Raw genomic sequence first — 21703 nt, 5'->3', positions numbered from 1 at the left:
GCCATACAGACAAGGAAATCCTGGGAAATGTAATTCCAGTTTAACTAAGTTGATAGAGTAACAAACCAATATACTCTTTACATATCAATCAATTTTAATTTGTACAGATTTCTAACTATATCCACCCCTTCCTTTCTTTCTCTGTTATCACTGCTCCAATTCAGATTCTTGGCCCCTTTTTCCTGGTCTATCAGCACAGCAGAGACATAAGACTTTCACAAGTTTCAAGTCCTGTTTGTAGGCACTTCAGAAAGCCATCTGCTATGCCAAGGTATTGCCCATCTTGCTCTTTTGGGCACCCAGAAATCTCTGGGACATGGTTGAGGTTGTTTGGCTTTATCACTATTGGCCAATATTGCTGGCATCAGTCTTGTCCCCTGCTGACATACACTTATTGGTACTGCGCCTATGTCCTCATTAATACTTGAGAAGGTATATGGGCCAGAAAGGAGAGGGGAAGCAGATAAGGATAGTAGCTAACACTTATTGTGCTATTATCTCTTACCCTCACAACAATATCTCAGTTAATATCTCCATTTTATAAAAATTTTACAGCAGCTAAGTGAACCATCCAAAGTTAAACTATCAAACAGATGAACTTAGACCTAGGAGTGTTTGTTCCCAAAGCAGATGTTCTATATATTGTACTAAAAGAGCCTGCAACAGCATAGAACCCTGGGCTGCCCTTCCTTTTGGGTTTTCACAACCAACAGCTGGATAGTCTATCTCTCTAGGTTTGGGCTCTTGTCAGGCTGGGCTGGTGATCCACTTGCAGTAGTTCTGGAGTTAGTGCCCAACACAAATGCCTCCTTGAGCCAGGCAGATACCATAAATGAGTGAAAAGATAGGGAGTTGGGATGGATGAGAAGTGGTGAGGACTGTGGCAAACTGGGGAGATGTGCTCTACCTAAGACGCACAGGAGTTAATCAACTCTGGCCAATGATTTTCTGGCTGGAATGAGGACCCAGCGTTACATAAAAGAAGTTGTGATGATATCTCTTGACTTTAAATATTGACTCCGTACCTTTGTTAAAGATAATGTGGTCCTAACAGTATTTTAAGCTGTTTTATGGGCTAACCAGAACACTGATTAGAGACACTCAAAGCTGCTCATTTGAAAAATTCCACTCCAGAGAGAATTTTCCTGACTTCCATGGCTTTCTGCGTATCACTGTAGGCTCCTCCAAAAGTTGATCCAAATACTACTGGGATGGAGAGGGTCACAGGTCAACCCAGTTCTGTGGTTGGTTGGGCTGCTTTGGATGCTAAGAAGCCTGCAGACCTGCAGGCCACTGCTGATGAGAATCAGGTAAGAGCTTAAAACCAAGGCATCTGTACAGAAATTGACCTGTTAGAACTGCCCAGGGAAAAATCGACGGTGAGAACGCATGTCAGTGGATGACATGTGGAAGTGTGAGTTAAGTGTGCATATGAGATCAGTGTGTAGATGAGTAGAAAGAGAAAAGGGAGGAGAATGACAGCCAATAGTAAATTTTTTAAAAAAGGGGAAAGGAGAGAGAAAGGAGAAGCCACTTTCACTGAGTACATTCGCAGACATGTTCTATCTGCTAATGTTTATTTTCCCTCAATATATGCAGGGGCACATTAGGTGTTAATGCTCATTAGGCCAGAAATGGGCAATTGTATTACTAAGGGAACTAAATTCAGGATTTATTTTCTGGTCCCTGTTTTCTCCAGAATCTTTCTTTCCTAACAAGTTATAAACTGTCCCCTATTGTCTTTGTGCTAACTGCTTAGAAATGTCCTGGGCTTGGTTTGGGCATCTCAGAAACCTGACTGAATAAGAAAAGGGTGGCTAAGTAAATGTAAAGACTGTAATTAGGACCAAGTTCTGTGGTGAAGGAACCAGGACCAGCATTTTACTAAGTAAGCAAGTAAATTTACGAAACTGCATTCACTGGTGATCTAGCCTTGCCATGGAAGTGAAGGAACAAGAAAGTGGACACAGTAGGCAAGCTGAATGGCACCACATCACCACCTCAGAAGGGGCTCTGCCTTCAGGGCTCCTCAACTTCAGTAACCCCATTCTTAACCCACCTTGTCCCTATAGGAAGCTAGAAGAGGTTGAATGCATATTCTGAAACTTCTTTTTTCCACTTTATGAGAAAAAAATTATACAATTTGGGGTAATGCTCATATGGTGGATATGCAGTTTTCACATCATAAAAACACAGGTGCTAACTGAGCCTGGTGTGTGCAACACTCCTACGCAGAAACCAGCAGTGACAGAGAACCCCAGAGTCAGTTACACCAGCATAGTTTGCATTTTTAGAGGGTGGGAAGGGAGGACAGAAAGGATCTGAGATGCACAGAGCAGTGGTTTAGCCCGTGGATTCTGCTGCACGGAGGCTTCAGAACCTGAATGTTATGGAAAAGATACCACCATGTTTTACTGAATTTGGTATGTTCCAGATTTTAACAAACTTCCCATTCCCAAGTCCCACTGCCATCTCCAATTAAGAAAGATTTTTAAAAACCAAGTAAAGTTACATTTTCTCATTAAAAAAAATAAGGGGCTTTGTCTTCATCTTCTTGGGTCAGGAATATTTTCAAGGATATGATGAAAAGTACGGACCACACTCTATAACAATGCATAGGCCCACAAAGACAAACCTTTCCAAACTTTTCCCTAGGACTTTGGTTTTCAACTTGTCAGCTCATTAGAATCACCTGGAGAACGTTAAAAATTACACACACCTGGATTCCATTCCCAAACAACTAAATCAGTATAGCTTAGAGTAGGGCTTGGGCAGAGTATAATTTTAAAAAACGTCTTCAGGTGGTGTTAATGTATAGTTAAGGCTGAGAATAAGTGCCTGTAATTGAACACAATAGGAAAAAAATGCCAGGAACGGTGGCTCATGCCTGTAATCCCAGCACTTTGGGAGACTGAGGACGGTGGGTCACTTGAGGCCAGGAGTTCGAGACCAGCCTGGGCAACACAGCAAACCCTGTCTCTACTAAAAGTACAAAAATGAGCCGAGTGTGTTGGCATGTGCCTGTGATCCCAGCTATTCGGGAGGTTGAGGCACAAGGATTGCTTGAACCCGGGAGATGGAGGTTGCAATGAGCCAAGATCGCACCACTGCACTCCAGCATGAGCAACAGAGTAAGACTCTGTCTCAAAAAAAGAAAAAAAAAAGTTTAGAAGAAAAGAAAACCCAGAAGGAATATACCCCTAAAATACCTCATTGGAAGGATGTACTATAGAAGTTACTAGAAATAAAGAGGAAAGAAGACAACTTGGCAAATGGCTTGCCCTTCATTGCTAATTCCAGTCTATTGTTGCTCCCTTCACCTTAAAAATACAACACCTGCTTGGAGTTGCGTGCCATAAGCCCAACATGCCCAGCCACATCTCCTTGTTTCAGTCTTCTACACTCCCCCACCATCAGAGTCCTTTTCCCTCAGTCCTTAAAATTTTAGCTCCTAACTGTCATTCCCTTCACCGTTACTCCTGACAATCCTTGGTGATTTAAATGTTCACATAATCCTTCTGGTATTCTGGCCTGTCAGTGCCTTGACTTCATCCATTTCAAAGATCATGTCTACACCATTCTCTGCCACCCACTTTCACAGTCATATTCCACCAGATCTTGTCATTATAAATTATTTAAATCCCTTTATAACCTCAATTCCAAGCATCCAACCCGCTGACCACTACATCTTATTGTTCCAGCTTACTTTCTCTAGTGCCCCACCTCCAAAAATCCTCCTCTTCACCACTTACAACTTATTGATCCTACTAGCTATGGATTGTCCCTTACTCCATCCTCATATCATCACTTCTCTCCTTATCTATCATTATCATTTCCTTTCTCACATCATTGTCTTTGCTTGACAAAAGTACAGCCCTGTTTAAATCCATATCTACACCTACTCTGTGTTCCTATGCATACAAATGCACTTGGCTGGAGAAAAATACGCATCCATACGTGACCATCAGCCTCAAATGGGCCCTAGGGCTGCCTGTTAATCTCACTAAATTCTCTTGTCCATTTACTTTCTCCAACTCCCATATTATTTTGTATCTTATCCTCTTCTCCAGTACTTCCTTCCCCGCCCCACTTTCAGCTAATGACCTAGCTTCCATTTTCTCTGAGAAAAGAGAAGCAACCAGAAGAGAACTTGTTCATGCCCCCACCGTCATATCGTCTCACCTAGCTGTATCTGTGTCCATATAATCAGCCTTTCCTCCCGTTACACTGGAGGAACACTTTGTGCTCCCAAGGGCAAGCCTTCCAGCTGCACAACTAGGTCCCATCTTCACTTCATCACTCAAAGTCATCACTGCAGAAATTCTCTGCCCATTCCTCTGTTATGTTCAGTTTTCTCATTTGTAATGGTCATTTCCATTAGCATAAAAACAGGCTATTGTTTTTCCCATCTGAAAAATAGTTTTGACTCCTTGACATTTTCTATTATTTAATTTCTCTGCTCCTGTTTACGGCAAAAGTCTTTGAAATAATTACTTCTTCCTGCTGTCTCTTCTTTCCTTCCATTCTCTCTTAAACCCAATTTTAACTTAATTTTTGTCCTAATTCATTGAAATAGCCATTTTCAAGTTCACTAATGACTTGCACATTGCTATATCCCAGCCAACTAGCAGACTACATCTTACTTCATCTCTCGGTATTTCATTGGATCAATCACTCTTTCTTCACCTGGCTTCCACTCTTGGTTTTCCTCCCCTGTCAGTGTATGTTTCTTTCCAGTTACCTTTGCTGATTGCTCCTCATCACCCCAAACTTTAAACTTTGAAGTGTTTAAACTTTGAGGCTTAGTTTTCATACCTCCTCTTTTCACAATCCACACTAGCTTCCTCGGTGATCTCAACCAGGTTCTCTGCTTTGAACATGCACTTTGAGCATGCTGATTGCTCCCAGATTTATGTCTCTACCCAGAACTCTCTCCCAAACTCCAGACTTGAACATCTAATTGCTTTCTCAGCACCCATATTCCCCATCCTCCTCTGCTTTCTTTCCTCCTAGGAAATCATCTGTCTGATATATTTCCTTTTTTACGTTATTATCTGTTCATTATCTGTCTCTACCCACAAGACTATAAGCTCCATAAGGGCTGGGATTCTTGGTCCATTTGCCCATTTGCCTGGCACAAGGTGTGTATTCAATGACTTGTTTGAATGAGTGAATGATGTAAAACTCTAGACTCTGAAAATAAATGGGAGAAAATAAATGGGAGATCTTGCATGCTAGATCACTAACAAAGACCAATTTAAAGGCATCTTATAGAATCTCCCCATTTGCCTGAGGGGTGGCAACTGAAAATTAGCTATTGAGGCCCAGTGACTGGACAAAAGCCTGGCCAGAGGGAGCTTGTTCTGTTTTAGCAGTGTCCCTTCGGAGGGCTACTCCTCATCTCTGCTGGGGATATGCCTGTGGCAAGTAGGACCAGAGTTCCCAGAATGGATCCTGGAGGACTTGTCCCAGTGATGCTCCATGAAGAGGAGCCTCCATGGTCACATTCGCACTCTTGGATAGTCACGGCTGAAACAGCGTATTAGACACTAAGAAAAGCCCTGCAATACAGGAGCCTACTTTCATTCTTTTCCCATACACATTCAATGGTAGAGAACTTTTATTCATAACTCCTTACCATTTATTTGAAAAACACTTGTAGAAACTCCAAATTAGAATAGAATGAAGCAACATTCTAGGCAAGCATGTAAAGCTGGACCTGTAGGGATATCCTTCCTCAACATGCACACAATCAACCCACTTCAGCTACTTTTGTGAGAAAGTACTCGGATTTCAGTAGTGAAGGAAAGAAATAAGGAAAAAAGAAACAAGGAAAAAAAGACCTGGGAGTTGGAGTAGACCAAACCTGAATATAGTGGGCACTGGAGCACTGATCAAAAGAGAAACATGTGTCAGGCTGCATTGTTAGAAAAGTGACTTAGAAAAGCTGAAGTTTTTTTGTGTATTTGCTTGCTTTGCAATTAAGAGAGTCATAACAGATATTGGCTATCACCTGGGATCATTGTAGTTAGTGCAGTGAGACAGGTGTGGGCAAATCACATCATTTGGTGCTTTCAGTTTATAAGCAATCTCTTGTTTCAGTGATTATTAAGGATAAACTTAGAAGGAGACAGGAATCTTAATTAGACATGTCCATTCTGAAAGTCTGTGGAACAAGGAAAGGACTCTTCTACTATCTTTGTCTTTGGTGAGGAAGGAGGAGTTTATTAACTGAATACACATATATGAAACCCTCAAGTTTTTTTTCCACACTTGTGCTGGAAGCCTCCTCTTGTTCCTCCACACTCCACCTCTTGAGTCATTTCCTAGTCACCTGTCATTTTATTGTGGGGAGAGGAGGAAGTGGCGGCGGGGGGAGGGGGCAAACAAAATGTGGGGCCTGGGAACTATCCCAACTTACCACACCTGGGACAGCACTGTCACCACATTTAAGAGCAGATGTAGCAAAGTGTGATGTCTAGAGAAAAGCTAGGGAAAAAATGATAGCATTATTGGAAACTAGGTCCTATAAAAGAATGTTAAGCCCATTTGGTGAAATATTTAGAGAACAGACCACATGGTGTCTTCAAATAAACAAGTGGAGGTTTATTTAAGGGTGTGTGCAATTGTATTGCTGTGGCAGATGGTGGAGATGTAATTAGAAGGTATATTTACTAATCTTGAGAATATTTTTGCAGCTCCTACAGCTAAAGTCCAGTGAGAATTCTAATAGACAACCACCTTGGAAGACTTGTGGGTCATAATAACCGTGGGTTTGCAAACCAGCTGGAGCCAGCTCTTTGATTGGTGCCTTCTGCCCCTGCCCCTTCTTAGTTGGATGTTGCAGCCAATTGTGTGTAAACGGGAGCTCATCTTCCACACTGTCTTAAGTGGCATTCTCTACCAGGTGATTTAACTGCACAATTCATTGCTTGATTCATTCTTATACCAGTAGAGAGAAATTCACATTTTTATCAGCCTTAGAAGAACTTTGCTTGTTGATTTCCAAAAGTACAAATTAAAAGATCATGACGAGAATGTGATCAATATTTCACTTTATCTTTAACATTCCTTAAATGCCTGCTTGTTTGCCTGCTTTCTGTTCTGCGTCTAAAGCATTCACAGAGCCCATAGGCTCTTCTGGGGCAACCTGTGGCTCTCCCAGACTGAAACTTCCATAAAGCACTGTATGGGGCACAGAGAGGTTGTTTAGCTGCTCTGGCAGTTGGCAATTAACATCTTCGTGAGATCACCTCAACTGAGGTGTGCAGAAAAGTCAAAAATAAAACAGAACTCTTCAGACATTATTTTATCATTTAATTAGAAACTAACACCTGTTCCTGGGTTTTGTACTGCTTTTCAGTTACATCTTCTATGACTAAAACAAGACATTCGAGTATGTATCTATATTTACAAACCATAATAGTGTCTAAATTTTGAAACAATGAAACTACTAGATGAAATTATAAGCTAGAAATCTTTAATATTTACTGTGTAGTATTACATGGTGTATATGTACCACATTTTCTTTATCCAATCCACTGAATATGGGCACCTAGGTTGATTCCATGTCTTTGCTATTTTGAATAGTGCTGCAATGAACATACATGTACATGTGTCTTATGGTAGAATGATCCATATTCCTTTGGGTATATAACAAGCATGGGATTGCTGGGTCAAATGGTAGTTCTGTTTTTAGTTCTCTGAGAAATATCCAAACTGTTTCCCACAGTGGCTGAACTAATTTACATTCCCTTCTATCCATAGCCTCGCCAACATCTATTATTTTTGGACTTTTTATTATTAGCCATTTGACTGGTGTGAGATAGTATCTCACCGTGGTTTTGATTTGCATTTCTCTTATGATTACAAGTGGGAGCTAAACATTGGGTACATATGGACATAAACATGGGAAACACTGGAGACTACTAGAGAGGGAAGAGAGCAAGGGCTGAAAACCTACCTATTGGGTATTATGCTCACTACCTAGGTAGTGATCATTCTTACCCCAAAACACAGTGTCATGCAATATGCATATGTAAAAAACCTGCACATGTATCCCCTGAATCTAAACTAAAAGTTGAAATTATTTTTAAAAAATGACATAATCATCATCATGTGTGCTGGACTGCAATAATGGCCCCAATATTCATGCCTCCCTCTATCCTTACCCTTTGGTGCTAGCCCTCCGTGCTGACTCTGGGTTTGGCCATGTGGTTTGCTTTGGCTAATGAGACACCAGCAAAGGCTTGGAAAGGGATTTGCTTGTTTCCACTTTCTTTCTTGGACCCCCATCAGAGTATGACCAGGCTAGCCTGCTGGAGGGATGTGAGAGCCATGTTCAGAAGAACTGAGTTGTCTCAGCCAAGGCCAATCTGCCTTTAATCCCAGATAAATGAGCAAGCCCAGCCAAGATCAGTTAAGCCTACCCCAGATGAGCCGAGCTATGAAGCCATCCCACAGGCTCATAAGAAATAATAAATGTTGGTTGTTTTTAACCACTAAAGTTTTGGTGGTGTTGGTTACACAACTGTAGCTAGCTGATACACTGTCTTCTTAGGTGCATTAGGATTTTCTTTGCTTGAGGGAATATTTTTTAAGAATCTCTAGAGGCCATTTCCGGGAGCATGCTGTGGTCTTAGTATAAATAACAATCATTTGTTTCAGGCAAAACTGTCTGCCACTGGACTTTCTCCTAGAAAGGCAGCAAACATCTGCAGGGTATTACAGTAGTGTTAGGAGAAAGAGGAAGTAGCCTTGTCAAGGCTTACAAAATGAATGCTCTTATTTACTATAGACAAGTGATTGGAGGGTGTTGTAATTGGGTGAGTGGCAAATGCAGACAGACTGTGGGGTGGTGACATGAGTGATGCTAGAACTCTTAGGTATAAGATGGGGCTTGGCTGCCCCTGGTTTTCTGGAGATACAGAATCACACTGACTACATAATAATGATGGTGATGACAGCTAACGAGTATTGAGCACTCACTTCCAGTCATACTACATGCTTTACATGCATTCTCTCATTTCTCATAATAACTCTATGAAGTGGGTATTAGGTAATTTCATTAGCTCCATTTTACAAATAATGAAACTGAGGCTCAGACAGCTTCTTCAAGGTCAAATTGTGCTTAAGTCATAGAGCCAGGATCAAATTCAGGCAGTCTGACTCTTTGGAGTCACGCTCTCGACCTTTCTACTATTGTAACCAAATACTTATTTTTTCAGAAAAAGAGAAAAAGGAATTTAGTATAACTCCCTCATTTGGCAGATGGACAACTGAGAGCCAGAAGTGTTTGGTGTAGAGATTCTTTGACTAACAAGGTTTAAAGGAATTCTCCCCTCTAGGTCCAAACCACCAAAAGCTGAACAAAATTCACACTGATTTTTGTGAGGCTTCATCTAAGACCAGTGTGTACATACAGGTATGCCTTTTGTGTACTGCAGAATGGTGCCCAGGTGAGGGTTGGGTAGGGTCTGAAATCTACAGTGCATCCCCCTCACCAAGCCCTGTGTCCTAGCATACATCTTCCTCCTCGCAGAGGAAGAGGTACTTCTGAAGATAATTTTTTTGCACAGAAAAGGAGCTGTTTTGTTTTTTGCATTTCCACAAAAGCACCACATGTGCTAGGAAGTCCTGCTAAAACACTTGCAAATTGTGCCCAATAAAACACAGCTAAAGAGTGTCCCAATTTTTCACACACACACAAAATTATGAGAAATGTGACTAGTTGGTGCTCAGTAAATACTTGTTGAATGAGTGAACTTTAAATGAGCAAAGATGCCCTCATTATACACAGACACATAGGGACCAAAGCACATGGGACACACAAATTCATAGCCAGAACCCAAATCCATGGCACCAACTCATTCACGAGAAATAACTGATTTCCTGTGCACATTTATCTAATTTGTGCACACTTAAAAAAATAAAAAAATACGTACACTGTTTCCATAAGACATCACCTCATTTCTATGATTTCTATATTAACATACATATTATATTTCTTACTTCTATTTTCTATTTCATGAAATTCAAACTACAAGAAACTTTAGAGCTGCATTATTCCCCATCTGAACTTACTCCCCAGTGACGCTTTTTCTCTTCTAGAACAAATAAAACTGATTGCCCTTGCCAAGCTTGGTGGCTTGCAATTACCTATTTTAATGCTTCACAAGAAACCTAGGCAAGCCAATTGCTTCCTCCATTCTCACATCCTTCCCCACTGTGGCCCACACCTCTGCTGACTGCAGTGATCTGAACTGAGTACTCACAAAGGCCACTCTTCTCTCTCTGCCTCTAATAACCCGGTATAACAATTGTGGTGAGTAATTTCCTTACCACTTCTGTTGTTAACAAATGCTAATAATACTGCACGGTACAGATCAAGCCCAGCTACTGAAAAAGAAACTACACAAATTATTTTTTAAAGTTATCATCAAAAGAAATGCTTTTCTGCAGGAAATTTTTTTAACTGCTCAAGGCGTTTGCCTAGCCCTGCTTAACTGACCGCTTCTTTGTTAATTAACAAGTGCATCTGCTTCACGAATGAAAACGGTTCATCTTATCTAAAGTAAACTTGCAGGCTTTTTTGGGTGGATGTAACTATAGGAAGTCATCGTCATAATTTTCTAGAACCAGGGTCACCTATTTTCATGACGCCTGGGTTAATAGGCTGTGGGTGGTCTCCCATTCTGATGCTCACTAAATCTCATTCTATCTGCAAGAATCAGGATTGAGCTGGTGATTGGTTTCCTGCTATATCTAACTATATTTCTTGTACATGCCAATAATCAACTAATTAATTAATCCAATCAATTTTTATGCATCAAATATTTAGTAAGGACCTTTCCATGCCAGGCATTGTGCCAGGCCATGGAAAGACAGCAGTGGTCAAGACTCAGATGAGATCCTTGCATTACACTGTGACAGAAGGCAGTTATCTGAGGTTCTCCTCCCTAAAATAAAGTGAATAAAATGACCAAATAATGTAACCCAATATTGTCAAGATGAATTCTAGTGCAAAGCCTAACAAAGGAGTGCCAACAGCATGTTATATAGCTGAGCTCTTGTTCCATAATAATGTCTCCAATTAATTTTCTCCAATAGATGAATTCAAAAGTAACTAATGTGAAGATACCATCTCATGCCAATTAGAATGGCGATCATTAGAAGGTCATGAAACAATAGATGCTGGAGAGGATGTGGAGAAATAGGAAAGCTTTTACACTGTTAGTGGGAGTGTAAATTAGTTCAACCATTGGGGAAGACAGTGTGGCAATTCCTCAAGGATCTAGAACCAGAAATACCATTTGACCCAGAAATCTCATTACTGAGTATATACCCAAGGGACTATAAATCATTCTACTCTAAAGACACATGCATATGTATGTTTATTGTGGCACTGTTCACAATAGCAAAGACTTGGAACCAACCCAAATGCCCATCAATGGTAGACTGGATAAAGAAAATGTGGCACATATACACCATGGAATACTATGCAGCCATAAAAAAGGATGAATTTGTGTCCTTTGCAGGGACATGGATGAAGCTGGAAACCATCATTCTCAGCAAACTAACACAAGAATAGAAAACCAAACACCACAGGTACTCATTCATAAGTGGGAACTGAACAATGAGAACACATGGACACAGGGAGGGGAACATCACACACCAGGGCCTGTTATGGGGCAGGGGGTGGGGGAGGGATAGCATTAGGAGAAATACCTAATGTAGTTGATGGTTTGATGGGTGCAGGAAACCACCATGGCAGGTGTATACCTTTGTAACAAACCTGCACGTTCTGCATATTTACCCCAGAACTTAAAGTGTAATTAAAATAAAATAAAATAAAAAAAGTAACTAATGTCATGACTTCCGTTATCTTACTAGTGTTTTACACTAATATGTGTTTTATAAGCCTTTCTCCAAATTCATATAAGTCTATGTTATTTTTACTGAAGCTTCAGTCAGTATGACGCTAAGTATTTGCTCATGGTTTTAATTACTATGGAGATCTCAAAGACAAAAATCATTTTATGAGCAAAGGCTACCCTTTTACCTCTTGCTCATTGTATAAAAATCATGACATTCACATGGGTCACCAGCAGTAAATGGCCTACAGAAATTATGGAAGGAAAACTCCATGTAACTGAAAAATCATCTCAAATGCATATTGGTCTCATCATGATTTCTGTCATCTTCACACATAAAGGCCAGCATGCTTTCGTTTTCTCAAGCATGTGTGTAATTATGGTTTGGCTTGTGTCTTCACAGAGTAGTGACCTGATAGCATCTAGAGAAATACCAAACACACATACACTCAATAAATGTTTTCTGATGATGTAATGCTTCCTATTTATTGTTTTAATGGCAAGTCATTTTATCTTTCAGATTGGCACATTTTTATGGTAAATGCTGAATAATGACTTTAAGAATCCTCAACTTAGAGTTTAAAAAATTCCTTGAAAGCAATTTTGTCACCTTACCTCCTAATTTTCAGAATGCTATTTAATCTGCCAGTGACTAAGCTTGTAGGAAAAACCTTTTTTGTTGTTAGGTAAAGGAAAATGTGGGTGGAGAGAATGAGGTCTGGTTTGTATCCACCTCATAATTTGGACTGTCCAAGATAGAGGAAAAAGGAAATCTCAGCCCTCCCCAGGTAGGGATATGAGGTTGCTTAGAATTCCATTTTTGGGGAAGTCCATTACCGAAGTTATGTAAATTCTCAAGTAACAAATTGACTCAGCATGTTCCTAAGCCGCAGACCTCTTAGGTGAAGTATGCTAAATACACGTCATTTGCCTATTTGCTCTCATTAAGTGACAGGGAAACCATGTATTTTCCCCACCTCATACACACACAAAGCGGAAGTACACTAAGCTCCCCTGTTGGTCTTGTTCTTATTCACCTTTCTTGCAATTAAGACATTCTGCACCTGACCTTAGCAATTAATTTAAATTACCTTCACCGCTCCCCTCCACCATGATATTCCAGTGAGCTTAAACAATTACAGATACTCTTCTCTTGCCAAAAATGCTTTTCTTACCTTTTGTGTAGCTAGGAAAATTATTTCACGTTATAAATCTATTTAGAAATCGGCTGGGATTGTCAAAGTTCTAACCACCACATTCCCCAAAGCTTACTTTCTATCATCAGCGATAGCAGCCACTACTATCACATTTCTTAAAAAAGTGTGATCCACAAGAAAGCTTTTTCTCAATTTCTGAAAAAAGGCAGGGAACTAACATTTAATGAGTTAATCCCTGCTATTTGCAAGAAAGTTTTAATGGACTTACATATATCTTTTAAAGTCAAAGTTTCTTGCTTTTTCATTAAAGACTGATAGTTTTTCCTGTGAATAAAGGAGTTAGTCAGAGTGAGCAGAGTTTATAGAAAACATACAGATATGTGAGTCTTAGGCTTCCCATTGCCAACAAGGTGCTCTTCATTTTATACAATGCCAGTGATTTTCTGCCACCCTCACCACAGTTCCCGTATTAATCATGTCCATTCCTAACACTAACAGAAATCATCCTAGGCCGCTGTATCACCGTGCCAGTAGCAATCTTCATGTCTTAGCAGTAGCTATCCCATCACCATTTATAAGTGTGACCTTGGGCAGGTTTCCTCATCCCTCTGTGTCTCCAGTTTCTCATCTCTAAAGTGGATGACAATAGTAGCTACCTCACAAATGTGAGGCTTAGGTTTATGGTACTTCATTGAATCTACATTGCCATTGATTGTGAGAGGCAGCTGGTTTCAGAAATATTAATTTATGAATATAATGTCCACGAATAGATGACATATAGTAATAGCTAAAAAATATCTAAGTACGAAATTAAGAATAGTGCCTGGCACAATAGGATGTGTCCAACAGATGCCAACTGAGATTATCTATTAGCAACCCATGGGCAACAGGGTAAAAGTGGGCTTGTCAAGCCTCCTGTGGGCCATGATATGGATTCTTCATCTGAGGAAGAACACCTGGAGTACATCCTTGTTGAGTTTGCCTAGGCAGGTCATGCCACTGTTCTGGGCCTCTGTAAATAGGGGGCTAGATTAGTCACCTTTAATTTCTTTTTTCCTAGCAGGTAAACATATTTTTCCAAATGAAATCTTACATAGGACCCGAAGTGTAAAACAGATAAAAGGATTTGTTCTGGTTGAAGCAGGGCTGGAGGAGCACAAAGCTCTGCCTATCATCTTTCCTCCCCTTTACCTGCAGGGAAACCCCACCAAGAGTCCTTTCAGAGCAGTCATCTCACCTTGTTGTCATAGTAAGATCATGAGTCTCCCAACACGCCTACAGGTGTTTGTTAATTACTCCAAACTTTGTCATATTTCACCTTATTGGGCTGAATCATTTAGTACTTAATATGTGCATTGCACAGACACTTTCTATTATACTTTTCTTGCTTTCCTCCACTTTGGTCTCCAAACTCCTTCCAATCTGTCTAACATAACTGAGACCATATTTTCATCTCAGTCAGATCACCTGATGACCCTTCCCAGATTTAGTGTAATGCTCGCAGAAGACACAACATGAAGGGTGTTGAACTTTTATTCCATATAAAGCTTTCTGCTCTCAAGGACTTTTTATTCTAATGTCTTCTTCTTGAAACCCTCCTTGAGCTCCATCTCAGAAAGCCTCCACCCAATAACAGATTCAATTTTACTTTTTTTTTTTTTTTTTTTGAGACAGAGTTTTGCTCTTCTCACCCAGCCTGGAGTACAATGGCACAATCTCGGCTCACCACAACCTCCACCTTCCGGGTTCAAGCAATTCTCCTGCCTCAGCCTCCTGAGTAGCTGGGATTACAGGCATGCGCCACCGCACCTGGCTAACTTTTTGTATTTTTAGTAGAGACGGGGTTTCTCCATGTTGGTCAGGCTGGTCTTGAATTCCCGACCTCAGGTGATCCACAGTGCTGGGATTACAGGCGTGAGCCACCACGCCTGGCCCAATTTAACTATTTTTGTGTATCCATTATGAGCTTATGGGAAACATAACTTTCTTTTCCTGGATTCTTCACATATAGCTTAGCAGATAAATGAAAATAGAATTACTCTATTCAGTATCCCACACAAATTTTGTAAAGTGTTTCTTCTCTGATGGTGCCTGCTGGATTTGTGTATATGTGAATAACTCAGGCTTGGTATGAGTTATGTGCAGTGTACAATAGGAGCTAACTGAAGGCAGTTTCCACAGAAGCCCATGGTTGTCGCAACTCAGAGAGCTTTGACACAGAGAACAATTGACAACATGTAAGAGAATGTTTTCTAAAATAAAATTACTCTTTAGGGATTCAGAAAGTAAGCAGGATATTCCCAAATCATCTTTCTCCTACATACTAAGCAGATATTGTCTCTTTATAACAGTTTTCCTTCACTTATATTTCCGTAAATTAGAAGAAGTCAAACAGTGTTATTTGTTTTTCTGCACAGGATCATTGATTCAAGGGAGGAAAAAAAAAACCCCAAAGATCAAATACCAAAAGTCATTTAAAAGAGCCTCTTTCTAGTCCTTAGAGAGATTATAGTATTCAATTTGTTTTATTTTAAACAACTATTTAGAGGCTAGAAAGGTTTATTTAATAAAACAATTACAATTAAAATATGTTTTAGTTTCATGGTATGCAGATTTGAATATGAAACAAAGTGGAAGAAAAAAAGTGAAGTAAAGAGGAGAAGAAATCTGGGAGGAATGAGCAACAAAAGAGGAAGGAGGAATAGAGAGACCCAGAGAGGAAGCAGGAGGGAGACGAAGGGAGAGGGAGGCAGACAAGCAGAGCTTTGCCACGTCTGCGGCTCCCTTGGGTGGTGGCTGCTAGCAGTCATCATTCTTAACGATTACTGTTGACCTTCCTCAGCCTCTGTAATCCTGACATTTCTAATACCTAAATGTAAACATTTCTAATAACCTAAATGTAAACATTTCTAAATGCTGACCTGAACACCAGTGCCACTAAAAATAATTCTCTGAACACAGTAGCAATGACCAGAGCAGTGGTTCTGAGAGCTGGATAAGTCAAGTCAAGGGCCAGAGAGTCCCTCATCCCTGTCATGTCATTAAAGCTTCTGATTGATGCAGATATTGATGACAGAACAGCTTTGACTAAATACGTTAATCTGACCTGTGATGACTTAACTGCCGATATCCAAAATCATTGAACCATCTATCTCTTAATTTCATGAAAATTTACTTTTAGTTGATTCTTGTTACAAGCATGTTTCTTTTGTATTCCTGGTTTTCCTTCTTCTTTTGCACTGATATCCCCCTTGGTGTGTATTTTAAAGTTCTGAGAGCTAAATGGAGCAAAAGGTGAGTGTTTTGATGTTCTCATAACAATGAAAAGGCTTGAAAAACATAGAAAATGAACAATAATTAAGTAAATGTAAATAACTAAGTCATACTTTTGCCCTTTCTTGTTGTCAAGATAACTGATTTCCTGATTGATTTTTGTCTATGCTATTCAAGACCCAAATGACGGCAGAAGTTTATTCATTTCTTTCTCTCTTCTTTTATGGATATAAAACACTGGAAAATTATTATTAGGTCTTATACTGGACCAGGTTGTCACTAGTTAAAGTCAATGAAAGAGAAGCAATTGGATATTCTGGCCCAGATGGGGAGCTGATTATTTTATTTAATTAACCAAGAAAAGATATACATTTAAATTCTAGATGTTATCAACAATAATTTTGCAAACAGACTCTCCTTCTTACCCCAAACCCATGTCAGGAACGTCTTCATTAAGGTCCAGTCCCTTTATGGAATCCATGAACTAACTGCACAGGCTGTTCTGTTTAATCCAACATCAGCAATGAAGGCAGTTCCCTGCTGTAGAGAGAAGTCGTCAGGCTCTGGAGAGAGTTCCTCCAATCACTTCAATGTCTTACTTATCTTCTTTGTGCTTCGGTAGTAAAGAGGCACACTCAAAATACCTATTTCTCATGGTTGTTGCTTTAAATGAGATTATGTCTATAAACCACTTAGATACAAAAGTGTTTGCTAGAATAATCATTGATAGTATCTTTTTGATTGGCCCAAAGTCTTTTTTCAGAAAGAGCCATCCCATTTCCCTTTATTAGCAGCGACACAGTCTATCAGATATAACTATTTCTCAGTTTAAAGGGTGACTTCAGGGTAGTCTTGGAGCCAATTTGGTAAATCTCACAGAGTCTGTGTTTTCCTGGTCTGTACTTTGTTAAATTAGTCATTCGCATTTTTAGAACTACCGTACACCCTGTATATGGAGAAACCATATTTAAAAAATTGAAGTAAAATAAAACATTCAGCACTGAAACTGTAGTGAGCACATTCTTTTGATGGCTCAGATGCCGTTTCAGGGTTCTGTGGTCCCTTGTCCTCCCCACTCCTGAATGTGGTATATGATTGGATCTCTCTCTATATAAGAAGTATATATTATATCCAATTCTTTTTCTAAAATAATGATGTTCACAGGGCTCATGAATTCATTGCTGCACAGGAAGGATGTTGCCTATAAACTGACTAAATCACTTCCAACCATAAATGTATTACTATATTTCAAAGAAGTATGTAGCTAATCTTGTGACAAATGAAATGCAAATTCATTTAAAAGCGCTCCTGAATTAACCATGACTCCTTGGCATTAGAATTCTTCAACCAAAAGGAACACTAAATTAATTACTGCCATTTTTTGTTTTGTTAGGTGAGACACCCTTTCTATTAAACGAAGGTCCATGACATAAAACATAAGATTCTCAGACACAATAACATGAAAGCTCAAAACCTCAGTAGGGCAAAGGATACCACAGAGAAAATAATTTCTACATGTTTAACATATCTTTAATAGAAAAAGAGCCTTTATAAGTAAATAAGAAACAAATGAATAAATTGGCAAATAATATGAATCAGACAATTTGTGGAAAAATAAACACACTGATGAAAATACACCAGATCTAACTATTGATCAAGGAAAGACAAACCAATGAGAGGATACTATTTTTGCCCCAATACGTTGGTAGATATTTAAAATATTCATAACATAAAGTATTAATGAGAGGAAAAGAAACTCTATGTTGTTGGGAGTATAAACTGGTATGGCATGTCAGAGGGAAATTTGGCAGTTTCTATAAAATTTTTCAAAGTATCTTTCCACTCAGGAAGTGAAATTCAAGACATGTATTTTAAAATACAACATTAAAAGAATATATTTCACATATGCTTAGAGATGTATATAAGGATGTTCATTGCAGCATTGTTTGCAGTGGATAAAAACTGGAAACAATCTAAATGTTTGTCAGTAGGGTTATGAATGGATAAATTGTGGTACTGCCGTACAATGGAATATTAATCTAATGAGATATCCCTGTGTGTGAATCCTGTATGGACTCCTGTCCCTGACATAGGTTGAGTGAAAAAAAATTTATAGACTACATATGGTGAGATTAAGTTTTTATGTAAAAGTACCAGTTTTCTATATCTATATGTCTGTGCTATTTTTTATGTTTCTATCTCCATATATAATTCTATTTCCTTAAGTGTCTATGTGTCCCTATCTATTCCTTTATTGTTCTATGTATATAGGAAAAGAGTCTAGAGTGATACACAGTAACCTCTCTGTGAGGTCCTATGGCTGCCCCCTGGGGAAGCATGGGGAGGAGGCTCCCATTCAGGTGATAAATGAAGGTTCCGCAGATCTCTTGGGAGGAGGACACAGGACACAGCGAAGGCTAATAATTGGACTACTTTATTTTTATGGTTGTGTATTGGTGGCTGCAGGGCCAAGACGAAGGGTGCTATAGCCACCTGTCGCCCTAGGGAAGGAAACAGGGATGGGTCTTGAGTCCAGAGAAAAGAGGATTTCTCTGATCATATTAGACAGGAGGCTGGAGAGGCTGGTGGAACTTGTCTCACCTTGTGGTATGGAGTTGGAGTGGACTCAGGTTGAAGAGTGCAGATGTTCCAGTTCTTTCTCTCCATCCTCTAGGCTTAGTGGTCAAGGAATGAAGGACATCTGATCTCTAGCCTCACTGCTGAGTATCCCATGTTGGAGCCAAGATCTGAGGAGAGGGCCCATGTGGCTGCTGCTGGAACCCCTCCAGACCTAGCATTTCAGAAGCAGGACTGTGCTTCCAAACAATGACTTTGTGTGAATGTTAGCAAAGAGACCTGTCCTCAATGAACCCAGTCTTAGAGTATCACAGTGACACACCTGAGTCTACTAGCAGAATAGAGGCCCCCATTCCCCACAGAAAAGGTGCTGTGGATAAGCAGCATCAGTGAGTGACCCTCTGCTGCGACACACTGACCACCAGACTGTGGGGCTGCCAGTGATACCAAAGAGGCCACATCAAGAGCTAGAGAACACAGGGCCCGAGAAGGCTCTTGTTTTTCTCTCGTAAGACAACAATGACCAGGATTGACCCTTTGGTCTCCATGAGTCCCTGACCTTCTTAGAATGCACAGTAGTGACCTAGAGTCATGAAATTTGAATATTGGAAGGAACTGTTCTTGTTATGTACATAATGGGTTATATATACACACTCTTACTTTTACACATATTCTAGAAAAGAAACCAAGTCAGTGATATCAATACATGCAGTGAGTTCAAAAGAATGGGAGAAGAGAGAATAGGAGTGTTTAAACTTCCTTAAGGAAGATTTTACAGAAGGGACTTTGGCAAATCCTTGATGATTTTCCTCGTTCGAATTTTCTTCCTCAAGTCAAATAAGTGAGAATATTTTCAGCTGTTACCTGAACATCGTTGGAAAGTACAAAAATTGTCTTGAATTATTTTAGTGACATTTTTCTTCTAGTTTGACAGAGATCTATATAAAGCCCAGAAACAAGCCACCTGTCTGAATACCTTTAGTATGTATAATAGTAGTGGTACACATGATAATATCACTCTAAACACTGGAGGCCTCTCTTCCCACAGTTTGCCATGCAGAACATCTAATTCTATCCATGGGGGGCCAAAGCCAGTGAAAGCAGAAAAGGAGTATTCACCACGCAGGGATCACAGAAAGAACTATAAGGACCGGGCCAGAGAGTTGGGGACAAATAGTGTTCAGCCCAGTTTTACACCTGGCACAGTTTTCCCATGCAAAACCATTCCTCTTCAGACTTCTAATCCCTTTAGTTCCCTGGCCTCATTTCTGTCCTGACCAGGTGTTCTATAAACACAGTCCATTAAAGAAAATTCTTAATATATGTCCATGAATCCCCTTGGGTAAATGACTAAAGTTTCATACTTTCATGGTGATGACCTTGGCTATATTCCTGGAAAGTCCACATCTAGTAAAACTCATCACTGTACTCCAAGGTACCAAATAGACATGGAAACTAAGTAAAAGTGGTTTGTTTGCTATTCAAGTGTAGCTTCCAGCCAAGTTGCTGACTCTCAGCCACTCCGGTATAGACATTCTGGAGCTGCCACACTCATGCCTGACGGTGCTCACATGCTGAAGAAACACGGTTTGCATCACCCTTCACCGAAGTCTCTGGAGGCTGGAAAATAAACAGCAGTTGCATGACATTTCCATTGAGAATCTGATGAAATTTAAGGTTTTGTTTTGCTCACAATATAAATACAAAATTTTGCAAGTAATTTCAGGAGGTTAGGGGATCTCTGAAACACACGTATGGAACCCAGGAAATCCACAGATGCCAAACTAAGCCCCCATGTGCTAACAGGAAAGGATCAAGGAAGAAATGGACACTGGAGTTTTTAAATAACTCAGATGGGCCATGTGTAGAAATGACAAATTGTTTTTCATTGTCTCTCCCTTCCTCTTCCCTTCCCTTTTATTCCCCACCTTAAGAATAAATTCTATATTCTAGTCTTGTTTTCTGCCTGGATATAAATAGTTGCTGTTGGGGCTTAAGTGTGACACTTTGAGACAAAATACAGTGAGTTCTGCTATAATGTGACCCACGTGTTTCTAAAAAATCACTGCACTATACAAAATCATAGAATCAAAACTCACATGCTTACAGGAAAATGAGATTAGGAGCACAGCATTCAAAAACTTCATCGGTGACACTGAAAAGGAAGATAGCAACCTAATTTAAAAAGATAGCTGTTTTAGGCACGTTAAATGGTTAAGAAATAAATAAATAATAAAATAAACACATTGTTTCACCTAGAAAAGGACTTTAAGTTTGTTCATGGAGGTGGGTGTTGGAAGGGTTACAGTTTGTGAGTTACTGAGACATGGCAAAGGAGAGTTCTCTGGGATGGAAAATTGTGACACCAGATGTAGATGGGTGTGGCTCATTACACATGCAGTGAACTGAGGATGCTGGTGGCTGTCAGAGGTGTGAGGACATCTTATGTATTCCTACATGGCTCAGTTCAGCTGGATGCAGTTTTCTGCATTCACTTAGCATTTCTTGCAGATGAAATTAAACATAAAGAAACACAAAGTTGTTATACTCAAATTGTTCCTTGATATATTAACCTCATTGGAATACATTATCATTTTCAAGATGAGCCTTATAGCAGGACTGATTGTATCTAGATTATAAAAATAATTATAATTTAAAGAGTAAGCAGCCCTTAAAATGCCAATGAAATGATACTGTAAAGGTAGCAATAACATTAATATTTCTGAGCAGTGACTAATTTACTTTGCCCTAGTGACTCAAATACTTTTGGGCCTCCTTGCTCCCACCCTAAGGTTCATCTCCACATAGTGATAAATTCAAATG

The sequence above is a fragment of the Pan paniscus genome, chromosome 3, assembly GCF_029289425.2.
Source record: "Pan paniscus chromosome 3, NHGRI_mPanPan1-v2.0_pri, whole genome shotgun sequence".
NCBI lineage: Eukaryota > Metazoa > Chordata > Mammalia > Primates > Hominidae > Pan > Pan paniscus.
Note: the sequence above shows the minus strand (reverse complement) of the source record.